This window comes from Crinia signifera, chromosome 2, assembly GCF_055691185.1.
Source record: "Crinia signifera chromosome 2, ASM5569118v1, whole genome shotgun sequence".
In the NCBI taxonomy this organism is placed as follows: domain Eukaryota; kingdom Metazoa; phylum Chordata; class Amphibia; order Anura; family Myobatrachidae; genus Crinia; species Crinia signifera.
The window spans coordinates 148088808-148114857 of NC_139218.1; positions in this window are offsets into that span (position 1 = coordinate 148088808).

Below are 26050 nucleotides of genomic sequence, written 5' to 3' on the forward strand. Positions count from 1 at the left end.
CCTTTGTATATTCACATGCATTCGCTTCATGCTGTAACCACTGTGCATAAAAATTTGGAAACATGGCATACAGTGTATCATTTGCTGTCTAAGTCATGTTTCCCATATTTTCCATTGCAAGATACAAGCCGGTTTGAGTGTTTGGGGCACATTTTAGCTAAAATCATCCAACGGGGCCTAACTGCTTATGCTAAAGCCTGCCTATTTTGAATGGCGTAGTGGTCACTGCAACCTCCAAAAAAATCAGGACTTACTACCCCAATAACCTGCTAACTCACCCCTGAAATACTTACTTATTCACACTATTTTGTTCATTTGACTTGTTTCTAATTTGAAATGCCCATTTTTGTGGGGCCAGAAAGGTGCGTCTTTAAAAGGCGATTTCTACGATACCCCACTTTTGCGCGTCGGACCGCGACTTTTTCCGGAAACGCAGAAAAACCGCAATTTTCAGGAGAAACGAGACGCACATCCTCCCCCTCTGCCGCCCACCCACCCAACTGACAGCCAGCCAGCAGACAAGCACAGAGAGTTCCGTGGGTCTGTCTGTGATGTCATAAAGGGCCTGCTGATCAATGGCCAGCTCTCTGATTGGCTGCTGTGTTTGATTGACAGATTGAATCTGGCAGCTGATTGGCTGTCTACCCTAAAGTGCATTACACACCCCTGATGGTACCACTGGCTAAGACTCCACCTCAGCTCATTGATTAATTATAAATTTAGAACAAATGATGGATGAAAGCAGGCAAGCCGGCCATTTTTTTCACGCTCATTGGACTTGTTTAATGCAATGCACCTGTGTATATTCACATGCATTCACTTCATGCTGTAACCACTGTGCATAAAAATTTGGAAACATGGCATACAGTGTATCATTTGCTGTCTAAGTCATGTTTCCCATATTTTCCATTGCAAGATACAAGCCGGTTTGAGTGTTTGGGGCACATTTTAGCTAAAATCATCCTACGGGGCCTAAATGCTTATGCTAAAGCCTGCCTATTTTGAATGGCGTAGTGGTCACTGCAACCTCCAAAAAAATCAGGACTTACTACCCCAATAACCTGCTAACTCACCCCTGAAATACTTACTTATTCACACTATTTTGTTCATTTGACTTGTTTCTAATTTGAAATGCCCATTTTTGTGGGGCCAGAAAGGTGCGTCTTTAAAAGGCGATTTCTACGATACCCCACTTTTGCGCGTCGGACCGCGACTTTTTCCGGAAACGCTGAAAAACCGCAATTTTCAGGAGAAACGAGACGTACATCCTCCCCCTCTGCCGCCCACCCACCCAACTGACAGCCAGCCAGCAGACAAGCACAGAGAGTTCCGTGGGTCTGTCTGTGATGTCATAAAGGGCCTGCTGATCAATGGCCAGCTCTCTGATTGGCTGCTGTGTTTGATTGACAGATTGAATCTGGCAGCTGATTGGCTGTCTACCCTAAAGTGCATTACACACCCCTGATGGTACCACTGGCTAAGACTCCACCTCAGCTCATTGATTAATTATAAATTTAGAACAAATGATGGATGAAAGCAGGCAGGCCGGCCATTTTTTTCACGCTCATTGGACTTGTTTAATGCAATGCACCTTTGTATATTCACATGCATTCGCTTCATGCTGTAACCACTGTGCATAAAAATTTGGAAACATGGCATACAGTGTATCATTTGCTGTCTAAGTCATGTTTCCCATATTTTCCATTGCAAGATACAAGCCGGTTTGAGTGTTTGGGGCACATTTTAGCTAAAATCATCCTACGGGGCCTAACTGCTTATGCCAAAGCCTGCCTATTTTGAATGGCGTAGTGGTCACTGCAACCTCCAAAAAAATCAGGACTTACTACCCCAATAACCTGCTAACTCACCCCTGAAATACTTACTTATTCACACTATTTTGTTCATTTGACTTGTTTCTAATTTGAAATGCCCATTTTTGTGGGGCCAGAAAGGTGCGTCTTTAAAAGGCGATTTCTACGATACCCCACTTTTGCGCGTCGGACCGCGACTTTTTCCGGAAACGCCGAAAAACCGCAATTTTCAGGAGAAACGAGACGTACATCCTCCCCCTCTGCCGCCCACCCACCCAACTGACAGCCAGCCAGCAGACAAGCACAGAGAGTTCCGTGGGTCTGTCTGTGATGTCATAAAGGGCCTGCTGATCAATGGCCAGCTCTCTGATTGGCTGCTGTGTTTGATTGACAGATTGAATCTGGCAGCTGATTGGCTGTCTACCCTAAAGTGCATTACACACCCCTGATGGTACCACTGGCTAAGACTCCACCTCAGCTCATTGATTAATTATAAATTTAGAACAAATGATGGATGAAAGCAGGCAGGCCGGCCATTTTTTTCACGCTCATTGGACTTGTTTAATGCAATGCACCTGTGTATATTCACATGCATTCACTTCATGCTGTAACCACTGTGCATAAAAATTTGGAAATATGGCATACAGTGTATCATTTGCTGTCTAAGTCATGTTTCCCATATTTTCCATTGCAAGATACAAGCCGGTTTGAGTGTTTGGGGCACATTTTAGCTAAAATCATCCTACGGGGCCTAACTGCTTATGCCAAAGCCTGCCTATTTTGAATGGCGTAGTGGTCACTGCAACCTCCAAAAAAATCAGGACTTACTACCCCAATAACCTGCTAACTCACCCCTGAAATACTTACTTATTCACACTATTTTGTTCATTTGACTTGTTTCTAATTTGAAATGCCCATTTTTGTGGGGCCAGAAAGGTGCGTCTTTAAAAGGCGATTTCTACGATACCCCACTTTTGCGCGTCGGACCGCGACTTTTTCCGGAAACGCAGAAAAAACGCAATTTTCAGGAGAAACGAGACGTACATCCTCCCCCTCTGCCGCCCACCCACCCAACTGACAGCCAGCCAGCAGACAAGCACAGAGAGTTCCGTGGGTCTGTCTGTGATGTCATAAAGGGCCTGCTGATCAATGGCCAGCTCTCTGATTGGCTGCTGTGTTTGATTGACAGATTGAATCTGGCAGCTGATTGGCTGTCTACCCTAAAGTGCATTACACACCCCTGATGGTACCACTGGCTAAGACTCCACCTCAGCTCATTGATTAATTATAAATTTAGAACAAATGATGGATGAAAGCAGGCAGGCCGGCCATTTTTTTCACGCTCATTGGACTTGTTTAATGCAATGCACCTTTGTATATTCACATGCATTCGCTTCATGCTGTAACCACTGTGCATAAAAATTTGGAAACATGGCATACAGTGTATCATTTGCTGTCTAAGTCATGTTTCCCATATTTTCCATTGCAAGATACAAGCCGGTTTGAGTGTTTGGGGCACATTTTAGCTAAAATCATCCTACGGGGCCTAACTGCTTATGCTAAAGCCTGCCTATTTTGAATGGCGTAGTGGTCACTGCAACCTCCAAAAAAATCAGGACTTACTACCCCAATAACCTGCTAACTCACCCCTGAAATACTTACTTATTCACACTATTTTGTTCATTTGACTTGTTTCTAATTTGAAATGCCCATTTTTGTGGGGCCAGAAAGGTGCGTCTTTAAAAGGCGATTTCTACGATACCCCACTTTTGCGCGTCGGACCGCGACTTTTTCCGGAAACGCAGAAAAAACGCAATTTTCAGGAGAAACGAGACGTACATCCTCCCCCTCTGCCGCCCACCCACCCAACTGACAGCCAGCCAGCAGACAAGCACAGAGAGTTCCGTGGGTCTGTCTGTGATGTCATAAAGGGCCTGCTGATCAATGGCCAGCTCTCTGATTGGCTGCTGTGTTTGATTGACAGATTGAATCTGGCAGCTGATTGGCTGTCTACCCTAAAGTGCATTACACACCCCTGATGGTACCACTGGCTAAGACTCCACCTCAGCTCATTGATTAATTATAAATTTAGAACAAATGATGGATGAAAGCAGGCAGGCCGGCCATTTTTTCACGCTCATTGGACTTGTTTAATGCAATGCACCTTTGTATATTCACATGCATTCGCTTCATGCTGTAACCACTGTGCATACAAATTTGGAAACGTGGCATACAGTGTATCATTTGCTGTCTAAGTCATGTTTCCCATATTTTCCATTGCAAGATACAAGCCGGTTTGAGTGTTTGGGGCACATTATAGCTAAAATCATCCTACGGGGCATAACTGCTTATGCTAAAGCCTGCCTATTTTGAATGGCGTAGTGGTCACTGCAACCTCCAAAAAAATCAGGACTTACTACCCCAATAACCTGCTAACTCACCCCTGAAATACTTACTTATTCACACTATTTTGTTCATTTGACTTGTTTCTAATTAGAAATGCCCATTTTTGTGGGGCCAGAAAGGTGCGTCTTTAAAAGGCGATTTCTACGATACCCCACTTTTGCGCGTCGGACCGCGACTTTTTCCGGAAACGCCAAAAAACCGCAATTTTCAGGAGAAACGAGACGTACATCCTCCCCCTCTGCCGCCCACCCACCCAACTGACAGCCAGCCAGCAGACAAGCACAGAGAGTTCCGTGGGTCTGTCTGTGATGTCATAAAGGGCCTGCTGATCAATGGCCAGCTCTCTGATTGGCTGCTGTGTTTGATTGACAGATTGAATCTGGCAGCTGATTGGCTGTCTACCCTAAAGTGCATTACACACCCCTGATGGTACCACTGGCTAAGACTCCACCTCAGCTCATTGATTAATTATAAATTTAGAACAAATGATGGATGAAAGCAGGCAGGCCGTCCATTTTTTTCACGCTCATTGGACTTGTTTAATGCAATGCACCTTTGTATATTCACATGCATTCGCTTCATGCTGTAACCACTGTGCATAAAAATTTGGAAACATGGCATACAGTGTATCATTTGCTGTCTAAGTCATGTTTCCCATATTTTCCATTGCAAGATACAAGCCGGTTTGAGTGTTTGGGGCACATTTTAGCTAAAATCATCCTACGGGGCCTAACTGCTTATGCTAAAGCCTGCCTATTTTGAATGGCGTAGTGGTCACTGCAACCTCCAAAAAAATCAGGACTTACTACCCCAATAACCGGCTAACTCACCCCTGAAATACTTACTTATTCACACTATTTTGTTCATTTGAATTGTTTCTAATTTGAAATTATCATTTTTGTGGGGCCAGAAAGGTGCGTCTTTAAAAGGCGATTTCTACGATACCCCACTTTTGCGCGTCGGACCGCGACTTTTTCCGGAAACGCCGAAAACCCGCAATATTCAGGAGAAACGAGACGTACATCCTCCCCCTCTGCCGCCCACCCACCCAACTGACAGCCAGCCAGCAGACAAGCACAGAGAGTTCCGTGGGTCTGTCTGTGATGTCATAAAGGGCCTGCTGATCAATGGCCAGCTCTCTGATTGGCTGCTGTGTTTGATTGACAGATTGAATCTGGCACCTGATTGGCTGTCTACCCTAAAGTGCATTACACACCCCTGATGGTACCACTGGCTAAGACTCCACCTCAGCTCATTGATTAATTATAAATTTAGAACAAATGATGGATGAAAGCAGGCAGGCCGGCCATTTTTTTCACGCTCATTGGACTTGTTTAATGGAATGCACCTTTGTATATTCACATGCATTCGCTTCATGCTGTAACCACTGTGCATAAAAATTTGGAAACATGGCATACAGTGTATCATTTGCTGTCTAAGTCATGTTTCCCATATTTTCCATTGCAAGATACAAGCCGGTTTGAGTGTTTGGGGCACATTTTAGCTAAAATCATCCAACGGGGCCTAACTGCTTATGCTAAAGCCTGCCTATTTTGAATGGCGTAGTGGTCACTGCAACCTCCAAAAAAATCAGGACTTACTACCCCAATAACCTGCTAACTCACCCCTGAAATACTTACTTATTCACACTATTTTGTTCATTTGACTTGTTTCTAATTTGAAATGCCCATTTTTGTGGGGCCAGAAAGGTGCGTCTTTAAAAGGCGATTTCTACGATACCCCACTTTTGCGCGTCGGACCGCGACTTTTTCCGGAAACGCAGAAAAACCGCAATTTTCAGGAGAAACGAGACGCACATCCTCCCCCTCTGCCGCCCACCCACCCAACTGACAGCCAGCCAGCAGACAAGCACAGAGAGTTCCGTGGGTCTGTCTGTGATGTCATAAAGGGCCTGCTGATCAATGGCCAGCTCTCTGATTGGCTGCTGTGTTTGATTGACAGATTGAATCTGGCAGCTGATTGGCTGTCTACCCTAAAGTGCATTACACACCCCTGATGGTACCACTGGCTAAGACTCCACCTCAGCTCATTGATTAATTATAAATTTAGAACAAATGATGGATGAAAGCAGGCAAGCCGGCCATTTTTTTCACGCTCATTGGACTTGTTTAATGCAATGCACCTGTGTATATTCACATGCATTCACTTCATGCTGTAACCACTGTGCATAAAAATTTGGAAACATGGCATACAGTGTATCATTTGCTGTCTAAGTCATGTTTCCCATATTTTCCATTGCAAGATACAAGCCGGTTTGAGTGTTTGGGGCACATTTTAGCTAAAATCATCCTACGGGGCCTAAATGCTTATGCTAAAGCCTGCCTATTTTGAATGGCGTAGTGGTCACTGCAACCTCCAAAAAAATCAGGACTTACTACCCCAATAACCTGCTAACTCACCCCTGAAATACTTACTTATTCACACTATTTTGTTCATTTGACTTGTTTCTAATTTGAAATGCCCATTTTTGTGGGGCCAGAAAGGTGCGTCTTTAAAAGGCGATTTCTACGATACCCCACTTTTGCGCGTCGGACCGCGACTTTTTCCGGAAACGCTGAAAAACCGCAATTTTCAGGAGAAACGAGACGTACATCCTCCCCCTCTGCCGCCCACCCACCCAACTGACAGCCAGCCAGCAGACAAGCACAGAGAGTTCCGTGGGTCTGTCTGTGATGTCATAAAGGGCCTGCTGATCAATGGCCAGCTCTCTGATTGGCTGCTGTGTTTGATTGACAGATTGAATCTGGCAGCTGATTGGCTGTCTACCCTAAAGTGCATTACACACCCCTGATGGTACCACTGGCTAAGACTCCACCTCAGCTCATTGATTAATTATAAATTTAGAACAAATGATGGATGAAAGCAGGCAGGCCGGCCATTTTTTTCACGCTCATTGGACTTGTTTAATGCAATGCACCTTTGTATATTCACATGCATTCGCTTCATGCTGTAACCACTGTGCATAAAAATTTGGAAACATGGCATACAGTGTATCATTTGCTGTCTAAGTCATGTTTCCCATATTTTCCATTGCAAGATACAAGCCGGTTTGAGTGTTTGGGGCACATTTTAGCTAAAATCATCCTACGGGGCCTAACTGCTTATGCCAAAGCCTGCCTATTTTGAATGGCGTAGTGGTCACTGCAACCTCCAAAAAAATCAGGACTTACTACCCCAATAACCTGCTAACTCACCCCTGAAATACTTACTTATTCACACTATTTTGTTCATTTGACTTGTTTCTAATTTGAAATGCCCATTTTTGTGGGGCCAGAAAGGTGCGTCTTTAAAAGGCGATTTCTACGATACCCCACTTTTGCGCGTCGGACCGCGACTTTTTCCGGAAACGCAGAAAAAACGCAATTTTCAGGAGAAACGAGACGTACATCCTCCCCCTCTGCCGCCCACCCACCCAACTGACAGCCAGCCAGCAGACAAGCACAGAGAGTTCCGTGGGTCTGTCTGTGATGTCATAAAGGGCCTGCTGATCAATGGCCAGCTCTCTGATTGGCTGCTGTGTTTGATTGACAGATTGAATCTGGCAGCTGATTGGCTGTCTACCCTAAAGTGCATTACACACCCCTGATGGTACCACTGGCTAAGACTCCACCTCAGCTCATTGATTAATTATAAATTTAGAACAAATGATGGATGAAAGCAGGCAGGCCGGCCATTTTTTTCACGCTCATTGGACTTGTTTAATGCAATGCACCTTTGTATATTCACATGCATTCGCTTCATGCTGTAACCACTGTGCATAAAAATTTGGAAACATGGCATACAGTGTATCATTTGCTGTCTAAGTCATGTTTCCCATATTTTCCATTGCAAGATACAAGCCGGTTTGAGTGTTTGGGGCACATTTTAGCTAAAATCATCCAACGGGGCCAAACTGCTTATGCTAAAGCCTGCCTATTTTGAATGGCGTAGTGGTCACTGCAACCTCCAAAAAAATCAGGACTTACTACCCCAATAACCTGCTAACTCACCCCTGAAATACTTACTTATTCACACTATTTTGTTCATTTGACTTGTTTCTAATTTGAAATGCCCATTTTTGTGGGGCCAGAAAGGTGCGTCTTTAAAAGGCGATTTCTACGATACCCCACTTTTGCGCGTCGGACCGCGACTTTTTCCGGAAACGCAGAAAAAACGCAATTTTCAGGAGAAACGAGACGTACATCCTCCCCCTCTGCCGCCCACCCACCCAACTGACAGCCAGCCAGCAGACAAGCACAGAGAGTTCCGTGGGTCTGTCTGTGATGTCATAAAGGGCCTGCTGATCAATGGCCAGCTCTCTGATTGGCTGCTGTGTTTGATTGACAGATTGAATCTGGCAGCTGATTGGCTGTCTACCCTAAAGTGCATTACACACCCCTGATGGTACCACTGGCTAAGACTCCACCTCAGCTCATTGATTAATTATAAATTTAGAACAAATGATGGATGAAAGCAGGCAGGCCGGCCATTTTTTTTACGCTCATTGGACTTGTTTAATGCAATGCACCTGTGTATATTCACATGCATTCACTTCATGCTGTAACCACTGTGCATAAAAATTTGGAAACATGGCATACAGTGTATCATTTGCTGTCTAAGTCATGTTTCCCATATTTTCCATTGCAAGATACAAGCCGGTTTGAGTGTTTGGGGCACATTTTAGCTAAAATCATCCTACGGGGCCTAACTGCTTATGCTAAAGCCTGCCTATTTTGAATGGCGTAGTGGTCACTGCAACCTCCAAAAAAATCAGGACTTACTACCCCAATAACCTGCTAACTCACCCCTGAAATACTTACTTATTCACACTATTTTGTTCATTTGACTTGTTTCTAATTTGAAATGCCCATTTTTGTGGGGCCAGAAAGGTGCGTCTTTAAAAGGCGATTTCTACGATACCCCACTTTTGCGCGTCGGACCGCGACTTTTTCCGGAAACGCTGAAAAACCGCAATTTTCAGGAGAAACGAGACGTACATCCTCCCCCTCTGCCGCCCACCCACCCAACTGACAGCCAGCCAGCAGACAAGCACAGAGAGTTCCGTGGGTCTGTCTGTGATGTCATAAAGGGCCTGCTGATCAATGGCCAGCTCTCTGATTGGCTGCTGTGTTTGATTGACAGATTGAATCTGGCAGCTGATTGGCTGTCTACCCTAAAGTGCATTACACACCCCTGATGGTACCACTGGCTAAGACTCCACCTCAGCTCATTGATTAATTATAAATTTAGAACAAATGATGGATGAAAGCAGGCAGGCCGGCCATTTTTTTCACGCTCATTGGACTTGTTTAATGCAATGCACCTTTGTATATTCACATGCATTCGCTTCATGCTGTAACCACTGTGCATAAAAATTTGGAAACATGGCATACAGTGTATCATTTGCTGTCTAAGTCATGTTTCCCATATTTTCCATTGCAAGATACAAGCCGGTTTGAGTGTTTGGGGCACATTTTAGCTAAAATCATCCTACGGGGCCTAACTGCTTATGCCAAAGCCTGCCTATTTTGAATGGCGTAGTGGTCACTGCAACCTCCAAAAAAATCAGGACTTACTACCCCAATAACCTGCTAACTCACCCCTGAAATACTTACTTATTCACACTATTTTGTTCATTTGACTTGTTTCTAATTTGAAATGCCCATTTTTGTGGGGCCAGAAAGGTGCGTCTTTAAAAGGCGATTTCTACGATACCCCACTTTTGCGCGTCGGACCGCGACTTTTTCCGGAAACGCAGAAAAAACGCAATTTTCAGGAGAAACGAGACGTACATCCTCCCCCTCTGCCGCCCACCTACCCAACTGACAGCCAGCCAGCAGACAAGCACAGAGAGTTCCGTGGGTCTGTCTGTGATGTCATAAAGGGCCTGCTGATCAATGGCCAGCTCTCTGATTGGCTGCTGTGTTTGATTGACAGATTGAATCTGGCAGCTGATTGGCTGTCTACCCTAAAGTGCATTACACACCCCTGATGGTACCACTGGCTAAGACTCCACCTCAGCTCATTGATTAATTATAAATTTAGAACAAATGATGGATGAAAGCAGGCAGGCCGGCCATTTTTTTCACGCTCATTGGACTTGTTTAATGCAATGCACCTGTGTATATTCACATGCATTCACTTCATGCTGTAACCACTGTGCATAAAAATTTGGAAACATGGCATACAGTGTATCATTTGCTGTCTAAGTCATGTTTCCCATATTTTCCATTGCAAGATACAAGCCGGTTTGAGTGTTTGGGGCACATTTTAGCTAAAATCATCCTACGGGGCCTAACTGCTTATGCTAAAGCCTGCCTATTTTGAATGGCGTAGTGGTCACTGCAACCTCCAAAAAAATCAGGACTTACTACCCCAATAACCTGCTAACTCACCCCTGAAATACTTACTTATTCACACTATTTTGTTCATTTGACTTGTTTCTAATTTGAAATGCCCATTTTTGTGGGGCCAGAAAGGTGCGTCTTTAAAAGGCGATTTCTACGATACCCCACTTTTGCGCGTCGGACCGCGACTTTTTCCGGAAACGCTGAAAAACCGCAATTTTCAGGAGAAACGAGACTTACATCCTCCCCCTCTGCCGCCCACCCACCCAACTGACAGCCAGCCAGCAGACAAGCACAGAGAGTTCCGTGGGTCTGTCTGTGATGTCATAAAGGGCCTGCTGATCAATGGCCAGCTCTCTGATTGGCTGCTGTGTTTGATTGACAGATTGAATCTGGCAGCTGATTGGCTGTCTACCCTAAAGTGCATTACACACCCCTGATGGTACCACTGGCTAAGACTCCACCTCAGCTCATTGATTAATTATAAATTTAGAACAAATGATGGATGAAAGCAGGCAGGCCGGCCATTTTTTTCACGCTCATTGGACTTGTTTAATGCAATGCACCTGTGTATATTCACATGCATTCACTTCATGCTGTAACCACTGTGCATAAAAATTTGGAAACATGGCATACAGTGTATCATTTGCTGTCTAAGTCATGTTTCCCATATTTTCCATTGCAAGATACAAGCCGGTTTGAGTGTTTGGGGCACATTTTAGCTAAAATCATCCTACGGGGCCTAACTGCTTATGCTAAAGCCTGCCTATTTTAAATGGCGTAGTGGTCACTGCAACCTCCAAAAAAATCAGGACTTACTACCCCAATAACCTGCTAACTCACCCCTGAAATACTTACTTATTCACACTATTTTGTTCATTTGACTTGTTTCTAATTTGAAATGCCCATTTTTGTGGGGCCAGAAAGGTGCGTCTTTAAAAGGCGATTTCTACGATACCCCACTTTTGCGCGTCGGACCGCGACTTTTTCCGGAAACGCTGAAAAACCGCAATTTTCAGGAGAAACGAGACTTACATCCTCCCCCTCTGCCGCCCACCCACCCAACTGACAGCCAGCCAGCAGACAAGCACAGAGAGTTCCGTGGGTCTGTCTGTGATGTCATAAAGGGCCTGCTGATCAATGGCCAGCTCTCTGATTGGCTGCTGTGTTTGATTGACAGATTGAATCTGGCAGCTGATTGGCTGTCTACCCTAAAGTGCATTACACACCCCTGATGGTACCACTGGCTAAGACTCCACCTCAGCTCATTGATTAATTATAAATTTAGAACAAATGATGGATGAAAGCAGGCAGGCCGGCCATTTTTTTCACGCTCATTGGACTTGTTTAATGCAATGCACCTGTGTATATTCACATGCATTCACTTCATGCTGTAACCACTGTGCATAAAAATTTGGAAACATGGCATACAGTGTATCATTTGCTGTCTAAGTCATGTTTCCCATATTTTCCATTGCAAGATACAAGCCGGTTTGAGTGTTTGGGGCACATTTTAGCTAAAATCATCCTACGGGGCCTAACTGCTTATGCTAAAGCCTGCCTATTTTGAATGGCGTAGTGGTCACTGCAACCTCCAAAAAAATCAGGACTTACTACCCCAATAACCTGCTAACTCACCCCTGAAATACTTACAGATAGCGCAGGGCTTGTCTTTGCTGGGGATGGCGGAGGACTCGCCACCCGCCATCCCCCGCCCCGCGCCATCTGTATGTCGGAAGGGGACGCGCGTGCACGAGGTGCACGCGCGTCCCGTTCCGACGGAGCTTTTGCCCGGGTCCCCGCCGGCTTCCCCGGGTCCCCGCCGGTCCACACCGCCCCCCCGCAGCCCCCCGCAGCCCTGCCCGTCTCCCTGAAGCTGGAGACGGGCAGGACTGCACCCGCCGCGCCGCCTCGCCGCCCGGCTATTGAGACGCTCGTGCGTGGGAGACGCACGAGCGTCTCATTCAGCCAGAGCGCCAGATTGCTGGCGGATCGCCAGGGACACGGTCCTGGCGCTCCGCCAGCAATAACAAGCCCTGCTCCATCTGTACTTATTCACACTATTTTGTTCATTTGACTTGTTTCTAATTTGAAATGCCCATTTTTGTGGGGCCAGAAAGGTGCGTCTTTAAAAGGCGATTTCTACGATACCCCACTTTTGCGCGTCGGACCGCGACTTTTTCCGGAAACGCCGAAAAACCGCAATTTTCAGGAGAAACGAGACGTACATCCTCCCCCTCTGCCGCCCACCCACCCAACTGACAGCCAGCCAGCAGACAAGCACAGAGAGTTCCGTGGGTCTGTCTGTGATGTCATAAAGGGCCTGCTGATCAATGGCCAGCTCTCTGATTGGCTGCTGTGTTTGATTGACAGATTGAATCTGGCAGCTGATTGGCTGTCTACCCTAAAGTGCATTACACACCCCTGATGGTACCACTGGCTAAGACTCCACCTCAGCTCATTGATTAATTATAAATTTAGAACAAATGATGGATGAAAGCAGGCAGGCCGGCCATTTTTTTCACGCTCATTGGACTTGTTTAATGCAATGCACCTGTGTATATTCACATGCATTCACTTCATGCTGTAACCACTGTGCATAAAAATTTGGAAACATGGCATACAGTGTATCATTTGCTGTCTAAGTCATGTTTCCCATATTTTCCATTGCAAGATACAAGCCGGTTTGAGTGTTTGGGGCACATTTTAGCTAAAATCATCCTACGGGGCCTAACTGCTTATGCTAAAGCCTGCCTATTTTGAATGGCGTAGTGGTCACTGCAACCTCCAAAAAAATCAGGACTTACTACCCCAATAACCTGCTAACTCACCCCTGAAATACTTACTTATTCACACTATTTTGTTCATTTGACTTGTTTCTAATTTGAAATGCCCATTTTTGTGGGGCCAGAAAGGTGCGTCTTTAAAAGGCGATTTCTACGATACCCCACTTTTGCGCGTCGGACCGCGACTTTTTCCGGAAACGCCGAAAAACCGCAATTTTCAGGAGAAACGAGACGTACATCCTCCCCCTCTGCCGCCCACCCACCCAACTGACAGCCAGCCAGCAGACAAGCACAGAGAGTTCCGTGGGTCTGTCTGTGATGTCATAAAGGGCCTGCTGATCAATGGCCAGCTCTCTGATTGGCTGCTGTGTTTGATTGACAGATTGAATCTGGCAGCTGATTGGCTGTCTACCCTAAAGTGCATTACACACCCCTGATGGTACCACTGGCTAAGACTCCACCTCAGCTCATTGATTAATTATAAATTTAGAACAAATGATGGATGAAAGCAGGCAGGCCGGCCATTTTTTTCACGCTCATTGGACTTGTTTAATGCAATGCACCTTTGTATATTCACATGCATTCGCTTCATGCTGTAACCACTGTGCATAAAAATTTGGAAACATGGCATACAGTGTATCATTTGCTGTCTAAGTCATGTTTCCCATATTTTCCATTGCAAGATACAAGCCGGTTTGAGTGTTTGGGGCACATTTTAGCTAAAATCATCCTACGGGGCCTAACTGCTTATGCCAAAGCCTGCCTATTTTGAATGGCGTAGTGGTCACTGCAACCTCCAAAAAAATCAGGACTTACTACCCCAATAACCTGCTAACTCACCCCTGAAATACTTACTTATTCACACTATTTTGTTCATTTGACTTGTTTCTAATTTGAAATGCCCATTTTTGTGGGGCCAGAAAGGTGCGTCTTTAAAAGGCGATTTCTACGATACCCCACTTTTGCGCGTCGGACCGCGACTTTTTCCGGAAACGCCGAAAAACCGCAATTTTCAGGAGAAACGAGACGTACATCCTCCCCCTCTGCCGCCCACCCACCCAACTGACAGCCAGCCAGCAGACAAGCACAGAGAGTTCCGTGGGTCTGTCTGTGATGTCATAAAGGGCCTGCTGATCAATGGCCAGCTCTCTGATTGGCTGCTGTGTTTGATTGACAGATTGAATCTGGCAGCTGATTGGCTGTCTACCCTAAAGTGCATTACACACCCCTGATGGTACCACTGGCTAAGACTCCACCTCAGCTCATTGATTAATTATAAATTTAGAACAAATGATGGATGAAAGCAGGCAGGCCGGCCATTTTTTTCACGCTCATTGGACTTGTTTAATGCAATGCACCTGTGTATATTCACATGCATTCACTTCATGCTGTAACCACTGTGCATAAAAATTTGGAAACATGGCATACAGTGTATCATTTGCTGTCTAAGTCATGTTTCCCATATTTTCCATTGCAAGATACAAGCCGGTTTGAGTGTTTGGGGCACATTTTAGCTAAAATCATCCTACGGGGCCTAACTGCTTATGCTAAAGCCTGCCTATTTTGAATGGCGTAGTGGTCACTGCAACCTCCAAAAAAATCAGGACTTACTACCCCAATAACCTGCTAACTCACCCCTGAAATACTTACTTATTCACACTATTTTGTTCATTTGACTTGTTTCTAATTTGAAATGCCCATTTTTGTGGGGCCAGAAAGGTGCGTCTTTAAAAGGCGATTTCTACGATACCCCACTTTTGCGCGTCGGACCGCGACTTTTTCCGGAAACGCCGAAAAACCGCAATTTTCAGGAGAAACGAGACGTACATCCTCCCCCTCTGCCGCCCACCCACCCAACTGACAGCCAGCCAGCAGACAAGCACAGAGAGTTCCGTGGGTCTGTCTGTGATGTCATAAAGGGCCTGCTGATCAATGGCCAGCTCTCTGATTGGCTGCTGTGTTTGATTGACAGATTGAATCTGGCAGCTGATTGGCTGTCTACCCTAAAGTGCATTACACACCCCTGATGGTACCACTGGCTAAGACTCCACCTCAGCTCATTGATTAATTATAAATTTAGAACAAATGATGGATGAAAGCAGGCAGGCCGGCCATTTTTTTCACGCTCATTGGACTTGTTTAATGCAATGCACCTGTGTATATTTACATGCATTCACTTCATGCTGTAACCATTGTGCATAAAAATTTGGAAACATGGCATACAGTGTATCATTTGCTGTCTAAGTCATGTTTCCCATATTTTCCATTGCAAGATACAAGCCGGTTTGAGTGTTTGGGGCACATTTTAGCTAAAATCATCCTACGGGGCCTAACTGCTTATGCTAAAGCCTGCCTATTTTGAATGGCGTAGTGGTCACTGCAACCTCCAAAAAAATCAGGACTTACTACCCCAATAACCTGCTAACTCACCCCTGAAATACTTACTTATTCACACTATTTTGTTCATTTGACTTGTTTCTAATTTGAAATGCCCATTTTTGTGGGGCCAGAAAGGTGCGTCTTTAAAAGGCGATTTCTACGATACCCCACTTTTGCGCGTCGGACCGCGACTTTTTCCGGAAACGCCGAAAAACCGCAATTTTCAGGAGAAACGAGGCGTACATCCTCCCCCTCTGCCGCCCACCCACCCAACTGACAGCCAGCCAGCAGACAAGCACAGAGAGTTCCGTGGGTCTGTCTGTGATGTCATAAAGGGCCTGCTGATCAATGGCCAGCTCTCTGATTGGCTGCTGTGTTTGATTGACAGATTGAATCTGGCAGCTGATTGGCTGTCTACCCTAAAGTGCATTACACACCCCTGATGGTACCACTGGCTAAGACTCCACCTCAGCTCATTGATTAATTATAAATTTAGAACAAATGATGGATGAAAGCAGGCAGGCCGGCCATTTTTTTCACGCTCATTGGACTTGTTTAATGCAATGCACCTTCGTATATTCACATGCATTCGCTTCATGCTGTAACCACTGTGCATAAAAATTTGGAAACATGGCATACAGTGTATCATTTGCTGTCTAAGTCATGTTTCCCATATTTTCCATTGCAAGATACAAGCCGGTTTGAGTGTTTGGGGCACATTTTAGCTAAAATCATCCTACGGGGCCTAACTGCTTATGCCAAAGCCTGCCTATTTTGAATGGCGTAGTGGTCACTGCAACCTCCAAAAAAATCAGGACTTACTACCCCAATAACCTGCTAACTCACCCCTGAAATACTTACTTATTCACACTATTTTGTTCATTTGACTTGTTTCTAATTTGAAATGCCCATTTTTGTGGGGCCAGAAAGGTGCGTCTTTAAAAGGCGATTTCTACGATACCCCACTTTTGCGCGTCGGACCGCGACTTTTTCCGGAAACGCCGAAAAACCGCAATTTTCAGGAGAAACGAGACGTACATCCTCCCCCTCTGCCGCCCACCCACCCAACTGACAGCCAGCCAGCAGACAAGCACAGAGAGTTCCGTGGGTCTGTCTGTGATGTCATAAAGGGCCTGCTGATCAATGGCCAGCTCTCTGATTGGCTGCTGTGTTTGATTGACAGATTGAATCTGGCAGCTGATTGGCTGTCTACCCTAAAGTGCATTACACACCCCTGATGGTACCACTGGCTAAGACTCCACCTCAGCTCATTGATTAATTATAAATTTAGAACAAATGATGGATGAAAGCAGGCAGGCCGGCCATTTTTTTCACGCTCATTGGACTTGTTTAATGCAATGCACCTGTGTATATTCACATGCATTCACTTCATGCTGTAACCACTGTGCATAAAAATTTGGAAACATGGCATACAGTGTATCATTTGCTGTCTAAGTCATGTTTCCCATATTTTCCATTGCAAGATACAAGCCGGTTTGAGTGTTTGGGGCACATTTTAGCTAAAATCATCCTACGGGGCCTAACTGCTTATGCTAAAGCCTGCCTATTTTGAATGGCGTAGTGGTCACTGCAACCTCCAAAAAAATCAGGACTTACTACCCCAATAACCTGCTAACTCACCCCTGAAATACTTACTTATTCACACTATTTTGTTCATTTGACTTGTTTCTAATTTGAAATGCCCATTTTTGTGGGGCCAGAAAGGTGCGTCTTTAAAAGGCGATTTCTACGATACCCCACTTTTGCGCGTCGGACCGCGACTTTTTCCAGAAACGCCGAAAAACCGCAATTTTCAGGAGAAACGAGACATACATCCTCCCCCTCTGCCGCCCACCCACCCAACTGACAGCCAGCCAGCAGACAAGCACAGAGAGTTCCGTGGGTCTGTCTGTGATGTCATAAAGGGCCTGCTGATCAATGGCCAGCTCTCTGATTGGCTGCTGTGTTTGATTGACAGATTGAATCTGGCAGCTGATTGGCTGTCTACCCTAAAGTGCATTACACACCCCTGATGGTACCACTGGCTAAGACTCCACCTCAGCTCATTGATTAATTATAAATTTAGAACAAATGATGGATGAAAGCAGGCAGGCCGGCCATTTTTTTCACGCTCATTGGACTTGTTTAATGCAATGCACCTGTGTATATTCACATGCATTCACTTCATGCTGTAACCACTGTGCATAAAAATTTGGAAACATGGCATACAGTGTATCATTTGCTGTCTAAGTCATGTTTCCCATATTTTCCATTGCAAGATACAAGCCGGTTTGAGTGTTTGGGGCACATTTTAGCTAAAATCATCCTACGGGGCCTAAATGCTTATGCTAAAGCCTGCCTATTTTGAATGGCGTAGTGGTCACTGCAACCTCCAAAAAAATCAGGACTTACTACCCCAATAACCTGCTAACTCACCCCTGAAATACTTACTTATTCACACTATTTTGTTCATTTGACTTGTTTCTAATTTGAAATGCCCATTTTTGTGGGGCCAGAAAGGTGCGTCTTTAAAAGGCGATTTCTACGATACCCCACTTTTGCGCGTCGGACCGCGACTTTTTCCGGAAACGCCGAAAAACCGCAATTTTCAGGAGAAACGAGACGTACATCCTCCCCCTCTGCCGCCCACCCACCCAACTGACAGCCAGCCAGCAGACAAGCACAGAGAGTTCCGTGGGTCTGTCTGTGATGTCATAAAGGGCCTGCTGATCAATGGCCAGCTCTCTGATTGGCTGCTGTGTTTGATTGACAGATTGAATCTGGCAGCTGATTGGCTGTCTACCCTAAAGTGCATTACACACCCCTGATGGTACCACTGGCTAAGACTCCACCTCAGCTCATTGATTAATTATAAATTTAGAACAAATGATGGATGAAAGCAGGCAGGCCGGCCATTTTTTTCACGCTCATTGGACTTGTTTAATGCAATGCACCTTTGTATATTCACATGCATTCGCTTCATGCTGTAACCACTGTGCATAAAAATTTGGAAACATGGCATACAGTGTATCATTTGCTGTCTAAGTCATGTTTCCCATATTTTCCATTGCAAGATACAAGCCGGTTTGAGTGTTTGGGGAACATTTTAGCTAAAATCATCCTACGGGGCCTAACTGCTTATGCTAAAGCCTGCCTATTTTGAATGGCGTAGTGGTCACTGCAACCTCCAAAAAAATCAGGACTTACTACCCCAATAACCTGCTAACTCACCCCTGAAATACTTACTTATTCACACTATTTTGTTCATTTGACTTGTTTCTAATTTGAAATGCCCATTTTTGTGGGGCCAGAAAGGTGCGTCTTTAAAAGGCGATTTCTACGATACCCCACTTTTGCGCGTCGGACCGCGACTTTTTCCAGAAACGCTGAAAAACCGCAATTTTCAGGAGAAACGAGACGTACATCCTCCCCCTCTGCCGCCCACCCACCCAACTGACAGCCAGCCAGCAGACAAGCACAGAGAGTTCCGTGGGTCTGTCTGTGATGTCATAAAGGGCCTGCTGATCAATGGCCAGCTCTCTGATTGGCTGCTGTGTTTGATTGACAGATTGAATCTGGCAGCTGATTGGCTGTCTACCCTAAAGTGCATTACACACCCCTGATGGTACCACTGGCTAAGACTCCACCTCAGCTCATTGATTAATTATAAATTTAGAACAAATGATGGATGAAAGCAGGCAGGCCGGCCATTTTTTTCACGCTCATTGGACTTGTTTAATGCAATGCACCTGTGTATATTCACATGCATTCACTTCATGCTGTAACCACTGTGCATAAAAATTTGGAAACATGGCATACAGTGTATCATTTGCTGTCTAAGTCATGTTTCCCATATTTTCCATTGCAAGATACAAGCCGGTTTGAGTGTTTGGGGCACATTTTAGCTAAAATCATCCTACGGGGCCTAACTGCTTATGCTAAAGCCTGCCTATTTTGAATGGCGTAGTGGTCACTGCAACCTCCAAAAAAATCAGGACTTACTACCCCAATAACCTGCTAACTCACCCCTGAAATACTTACTTATTCACACTATTTTGTTCATTTGACTTGTTTCTAATTTGAAATGCCCATTTTTGTGGGGCCAGAAAGGTGCGTCTTTAAAAGGCGATTTCTACGATACCCCACTTTTGCGCGTCGGACCGCGACTTTTTCCGGAAACGCAGAAAAAACGCAATTTTCAGGAGAAACGAGACGTACATCCTCCCCCTCTGCCGCCCACCCACCCAACTGACAGCCAGCCAGCAGACAAGCACAGAGAGTTCCGTGGGTCTGTCTGTGATGTCATAAAGGGCCTGCTGATCAATGGCCAGCTCTCTGATTGGCTGCTGTGTTTGATTGACAGATTGAATCTGGCAGCTGATTGGCTGTCTACCCTAAAGTGCATTACACACCCCTGATGGTACCACTGGCTAAGACTCCACCTCAGCTCATTGATTAATTATAAATTTAGAACAAATGATGGATGAAAGCAGGCAGGCCGGCCATTTTTTTCACGCTCATTAGACTTGTTTAATGCAATGCACCTTTGTATATTCACATGCATTCGCTTCATGCTGTAACCACTGTGCATAAAAATTTGGAAACATGGCATACAGTGTATCATTTGCTGTCTAAGTCATGTTTCCCATATTTTCCATTGCAAGATACAAGCCGGTTTGAGTGTTTGGGGCACATTTTAGCTAAAATCATCCTACGGGGCCTAACTGCTTATGCTAAAGCCTGCCTATTTTGAATGGCGTAGTGGTCACTGCAACCTCCAAAAAAATCAGGACTTGCTACCCCAATAACCTGCTAACTCACCCCTGAAACACTTACTTATTCACACTATTTTGTTCATTTGACTTGTTTCTAATTTGAAATGCCCATTTTTGTGGGGCCAGAAAGGTGCGTCTTTAAAAGGCGATTTCTACGATACCCCACTTTTGCGCGTCGGACCGCGACTTTTTCCGGAAACGCTGAAAAACCGCAATTTTCAGGAGAAACGAGACGTACATCCTCCCCCTCTGCCGCCCACCCACCCAACTGACAGCCAGCCAGCAGACAAGCACAGAGAGTTCCGTGGGTCTGTCTGTGATGTCATAAAGGGCCTGCTGATCAATGGCCAGCTCTCTGATTGGCTGCTGTGTTTGATTGACAGATTGAATCTGGCAGCTGATTGGCTGTCTACCCTAAAGTGCATTACACACCCCTGATGGTACCACTGGCTAAGACTCCACCTCAGCTCATTGATTAATTATAAATTTAGAACAAATGATGGATGAAAGCAGGCAGGCCGGCCATTTTTTTCACGCTCATTGGACTTGTTTAATGCAATGCACCTTTGTATATTCACATGCATTCGCTTCATGCTGTAACCACTGTGCATAAAAATTTGGAAACATGGCATACAGTGTATCATTTGCTGTCTAAGTCATGTTTCCCATATTTTCCATTGCAAGATACAAGCCGGTTTGAGTGTTTGGGGCACATTTTAGCTAAAATCATCCTACGGGGCCTAACTGCTTATGCCAAAGCCTGCCTATTTTGAATGGCGTAGTGGTCAATGCAACCTCCAAAAAAATCAGGACTTACTACCCCAATAACCTGCTAACTCACCCCTGAAATACTTACTTATTCACACTATTTTGTTCATTTGACTTGTTTCTAATTTGAAATGCCCATTTTTGTGGGGCCAGAAAGGTGCGTCTTTAAAAGGCGATTTCTACGATACCCCACTTTTGCGCGTCGGACCGCGACTTTTTCCGGAAACGCCGAAAAACCGCAATTTTCAGAAGAAACGAGACGTACATCCTCCCCCTCTGCCGCCCACCCACCCAACTGACAGCCAGCCAGCAGACAAGCACAGAGAGTTCCGTGGGTCTGTCTGTGATGTCATAAAGGGCCTGCTGATCAATGGCCAGCTCTCTGATTGGCTGCTGTGTTTGATTGACAGATTGAATCTGGCAGCTGATTGGCTGTCTACCCTAAAGTGCATTACACACCCCTGATGGTACCACTGGCTAAGACTCCACCTCAGCTCATTGATTAATTATAAATTTAGAACAAATGATGGATGAAAGCAGGCAGGCCGGCCATTTTTTTCACGCTCATTGGACTTGTTTAATGCAATGCACCTGTGTATATTCACATGCATTCGCTTCATGCTGTAACCACTGTGCATAAAAATTTGGAAACATGGCATACAGTGTATCATTTGCTGTCTAAGTCATGTTTCCCATATTTTCCATTGCAAGATACAAGCCGGTTTGAGTGTTTGGGGCACATTTTAGCTAAAATCATCCTACGGGGCCTAACTGCTTATGCTAAAGCCTGCCTATTTTGAATGGCGTAGTGGTCACTGCAACCTCCAAAAAAATCAGGACTTACTACCCCAATAACCTGCTAACTCACCCCTGAAATACTTACTTATTCACACTATTTTGTTCATTTGACTTGTTTCTAATTTGAAATGCCCATTTTTGTGGGGCCAGAAAGGTGCGTCTTTAAAAGGCGATTTCTACGATACCCCACTTTTGCGCGTCGGACCGCGACTTTTTCCGGAAATGCCGAAAAACCGCAATTTTCAGGAGAAACGAGACGTACATCCTCCCCCTCTGCCGCCCACCCACCCAACTGACAGCCAGCCAGCAGACAAGCACAGAGAGTTCCGTGGGTCTGTCTGTGATGTCATAAAGGGCCTGCTGATCAATGGCCAGCTCTCTGATTGGCTGCTGTGTTTGATTGACAGATTGAATCTGGCAGCTGATTGGCTGTCTACCCTAAAGTGCATTACACACCCCTGATGGTACCACTGGCTAAGACTCCACCTCAGCTCATTGATTATGTCACGGCTAAAGGGCTGGATGGAGTCGTGTGGTGCACAGGAACTGGAGACGGACCAGGAGGAGTAGGATTGAAACGTGCCGGTTTAATAACGGATTTCATAAATGATAAACTTCACTCAAATACTTCTTTAAGTGACAGTTGGATAACTTAAATAGAGTCCAGCACAATACTAATAACGGGCAGGTAAATCTGGAAACGTATACTTGATGAGCCAGAGTACATAGAGGAAGATCCGGAAAGAGGTTTATTTGATGATAGAAGAAATGGATCCGGATGACTGAAAGATGATGGAATGAATGAGTTGAATGAAGAAGGACAGCGGAAAGCTGAGCAGGGTAATTCTGGGACACAAGCAGGAACAAGCACTAGGTAGGACTTGCAGCATTGGTGTCAGGAGAAAACTTCCTTGTAGAAAGATGCAGGGAGCAAGGCACCAGAGTCAGGAGAGAAAGAGCCAGGATCCAGGAAACAGCTAGGAGTTGTGAATGACTCCAAAGACTCATTGCACTGACACTGAACAGCCTAGGCAGATCCCCTATATCCCCAGGGGGCGGCTGCCATTGGCTGTCAGCGCAGGAAGAGGAGGGAACCTCCACTCTGGGCCAATCTGTCTCCTGCCCTCAACCAAGATGGCGACGCCGGCCTCCCCTGCTGCCATCCCTACCTGGAGCTGCCCCTACTCGCACGCCGCAGCCTGGGACCTGCACACGCTAGCCGGCGGCGGGCGCGGACGGGTGAGTACTGTACCCGCCGCGCTCCGTCGCGGCTACGTGTGACAGTACCCCCCCTTTTCAGGGTGACCCCAGGGCGCCTATGGGCCTTGTGAGGATTTCTCTGAAGAAATTGCTTTATCAGCTTCGGAGCGTGAAGATCAATGGAATCCACCCAAGAGTTCTCTTCGGGACCAAACCCAACCCATTCCACCAGATACTGGGTACGAGATTTGCGGCAGCGAGAGTCTATAATGCGTCTTACCTCGAATTCAGCCCCACTCTCGGAGTTAATCTTGGGCGGTTTGGGAATCCTATTTTGATAAGAGTTCAACCTTAAAGGCTTGAGGAGGGACACATGGAAGGAATTCGAAATCCTTAGGGAAGGAGGAAGTTGAAGTCTATAAGCGACCGGATTAATGACTTGGATGATAGGGTATGGCCCAATGAACCGAGGAGCCAGCTTCATAGAGGGCAGACGGAGGCGTATATGGCGGGTAGACAGCCATACCCGGTCTCCGACTTTCAATCGGGGCGCTGCCCTTCTTTTTCTGTCTGCCATCCTCTTGTATCGGGCGGAAGATTTAAGAAGAGCGGTGTGGACTTCTGACCAGATTTTAGCAAAGCGTTGTAATGAAGTGGTTGCTGCAGGAACTTCGGAAGAGGATAATTCTGAGAAATCCGGAGACCGTGGATGTTTGCCGAATACTGTAAAGAAGAGAGTGGTTCCGGAGGAAGAGTGATAGGAGTTGTTATGCATATATTCTGCCCACGGGAGAAGATCCACCCAGTCATCTTGGGAAGACGAGACAAACAGTCGGATAAAGGCCTCCAAGTCTTGATTCACCCGTTCTGTCTGGCCGTTGGTCTGGGGGTGAAAGGCAGTTGAAAACTTGAGTTTGACCTGTACCGCGGCACAGAGAGCTCTCCAGAACTTTGCAACGAACTGTACTCCGCGGTCGGATACAATCTCTTTGGGCAGTCCGTGGAGTTTAAAAATGGTTGAGATAAACAGCTGGGCCAGTACTGGAGCAGAGGGGAGACCTTTTAGTGGGAAAAAATGGACCATTTTAGAGAATCGGTCAACCACTACCCAGATTGCAGTATGACCTTTTGAGGGAGGTAGTTCACAAATGAAGTCCATTGACAGATGGGTCCATGGTTCTGTGGGAATGGTTAGAGGGCGGAGAGGACCAGTGGGAGTTGTTCTGGGCACCTTATGCTGAGCACATCTCACACAAGAGGCGACGAAGTTGGTTACGTCGTGGCGGATGGTTGGCCACCAATAAGAACGTGACAGGAACATCAAGGTCTTTTGTGCTCCTGCGTGCCCTGCGAAGCGGGAAGAATGTGCCCATGTCAATATTTTCTTGCGGAGTTCGGGGGGAACAAACGTTTTACCTGGAGGAGGAGATGGCTGTATGGTTACTTGGGCGAAGACCACCGGATCGAGGATTGGACGAGGAGGTGTCTCTAGGTCAGAAGTCGTCTCAAAGGAGCGGGATAGAGCGTCCGCCTTAGTATTCGTGGTTCCAGGTCGGAATTTAATTTGGAAATCAAAGCGTTCAAAAAACATCGCCCAACGGGCTTGGCGGGCAGTAAGGCACTGAGCCTGTTTAAGAAAGGACAGATTTTTGTGGTCTGAATACACGGTGATCTTATGCCGTGCCCCCTCCAGAAGGTATCGCCACTCCTCTAACGCAGCCTTGACTGCAAGCAACTCCTGTTCCCCGATGGGGTAATTCCTCTCTGCCGGAAGGAATTTTTTGGAGAGGAAGGCACAAGGGTGTAATTCTTGATCCTCACCTTTTTGTGACAAGATGGCCCCGATCCCTTCCGAGGATGCGTCCACCTCGAGAATGAAGGGCCTGTCGAGGTCTGGTTGGAGGAGGATTGGTGCCGTCACGAATGCTCTTTTTAACTGCTGGAAGGCAGAGGATGCTTCGGGCGACCATCGGCTTGGATCAGCTCCTTTGCAAGTGAGAGCAGTGAGGGGAGCAGCGATAGTAGAGAAGTTCCGGATAAATCGCCGGTAATAGTTTGAGAACCCTAGGAATCTCTGAATTCCTTTGAGCGTTGTGGGGGCTGCCCAGTCTTGGATGGCTCTCACCTTCTCTGGGTCCATCTCTATCCCAGTGGCGGAGAGAATGTGACCCAAGAATGGAATGGACGTGACCTCAAAAACGCACTTCTCCAACTTACAGAACAGTTGATTTTGGCGAAGACGTCGTAGGACTTTGGACACTGTCTGTCTGTGAAGTTGAAGATTTGGAGAGAAGATGAGTATATCGTCTAGATAGACTACGATGGAGTGGTACAGCAAGTCCCGAAAGATATCATTTACAAACTGTTGGAAGACGGCGGGGGCGTTACAAAGGCCGAAGGGCATCACTAGGTATTCATAGTGACCGTCGCGCGTATTAAAAGCCGTCTTCCACTCGTCACCTGGACGGATCCGGATCAAATTGTAGGCCCCTCGCAGGTCCAATTTAGTAAAGATTGCCGCCCCTCTGATCTTGTCGAATAGTTCTGCGATAAGGGGTAAGGGATAGCGGTTTTTAATGGTGATGTCGTTCAGGCCCCTATAGTCGATACATGGCCGAAGACCGCCATCCTTCTTTTTCACAAAGAAAAACCCGGCCCCGGCCGGAGAAGTAGATGGTCGAATGAAACCTTTGTTTAAGTTCTCTTGAATGTACGAGGACATGGCCTCAGTCTCGGGTAGCGACAGAGGATAGATGCGGCCACGAGGAGGGAATTTCCCG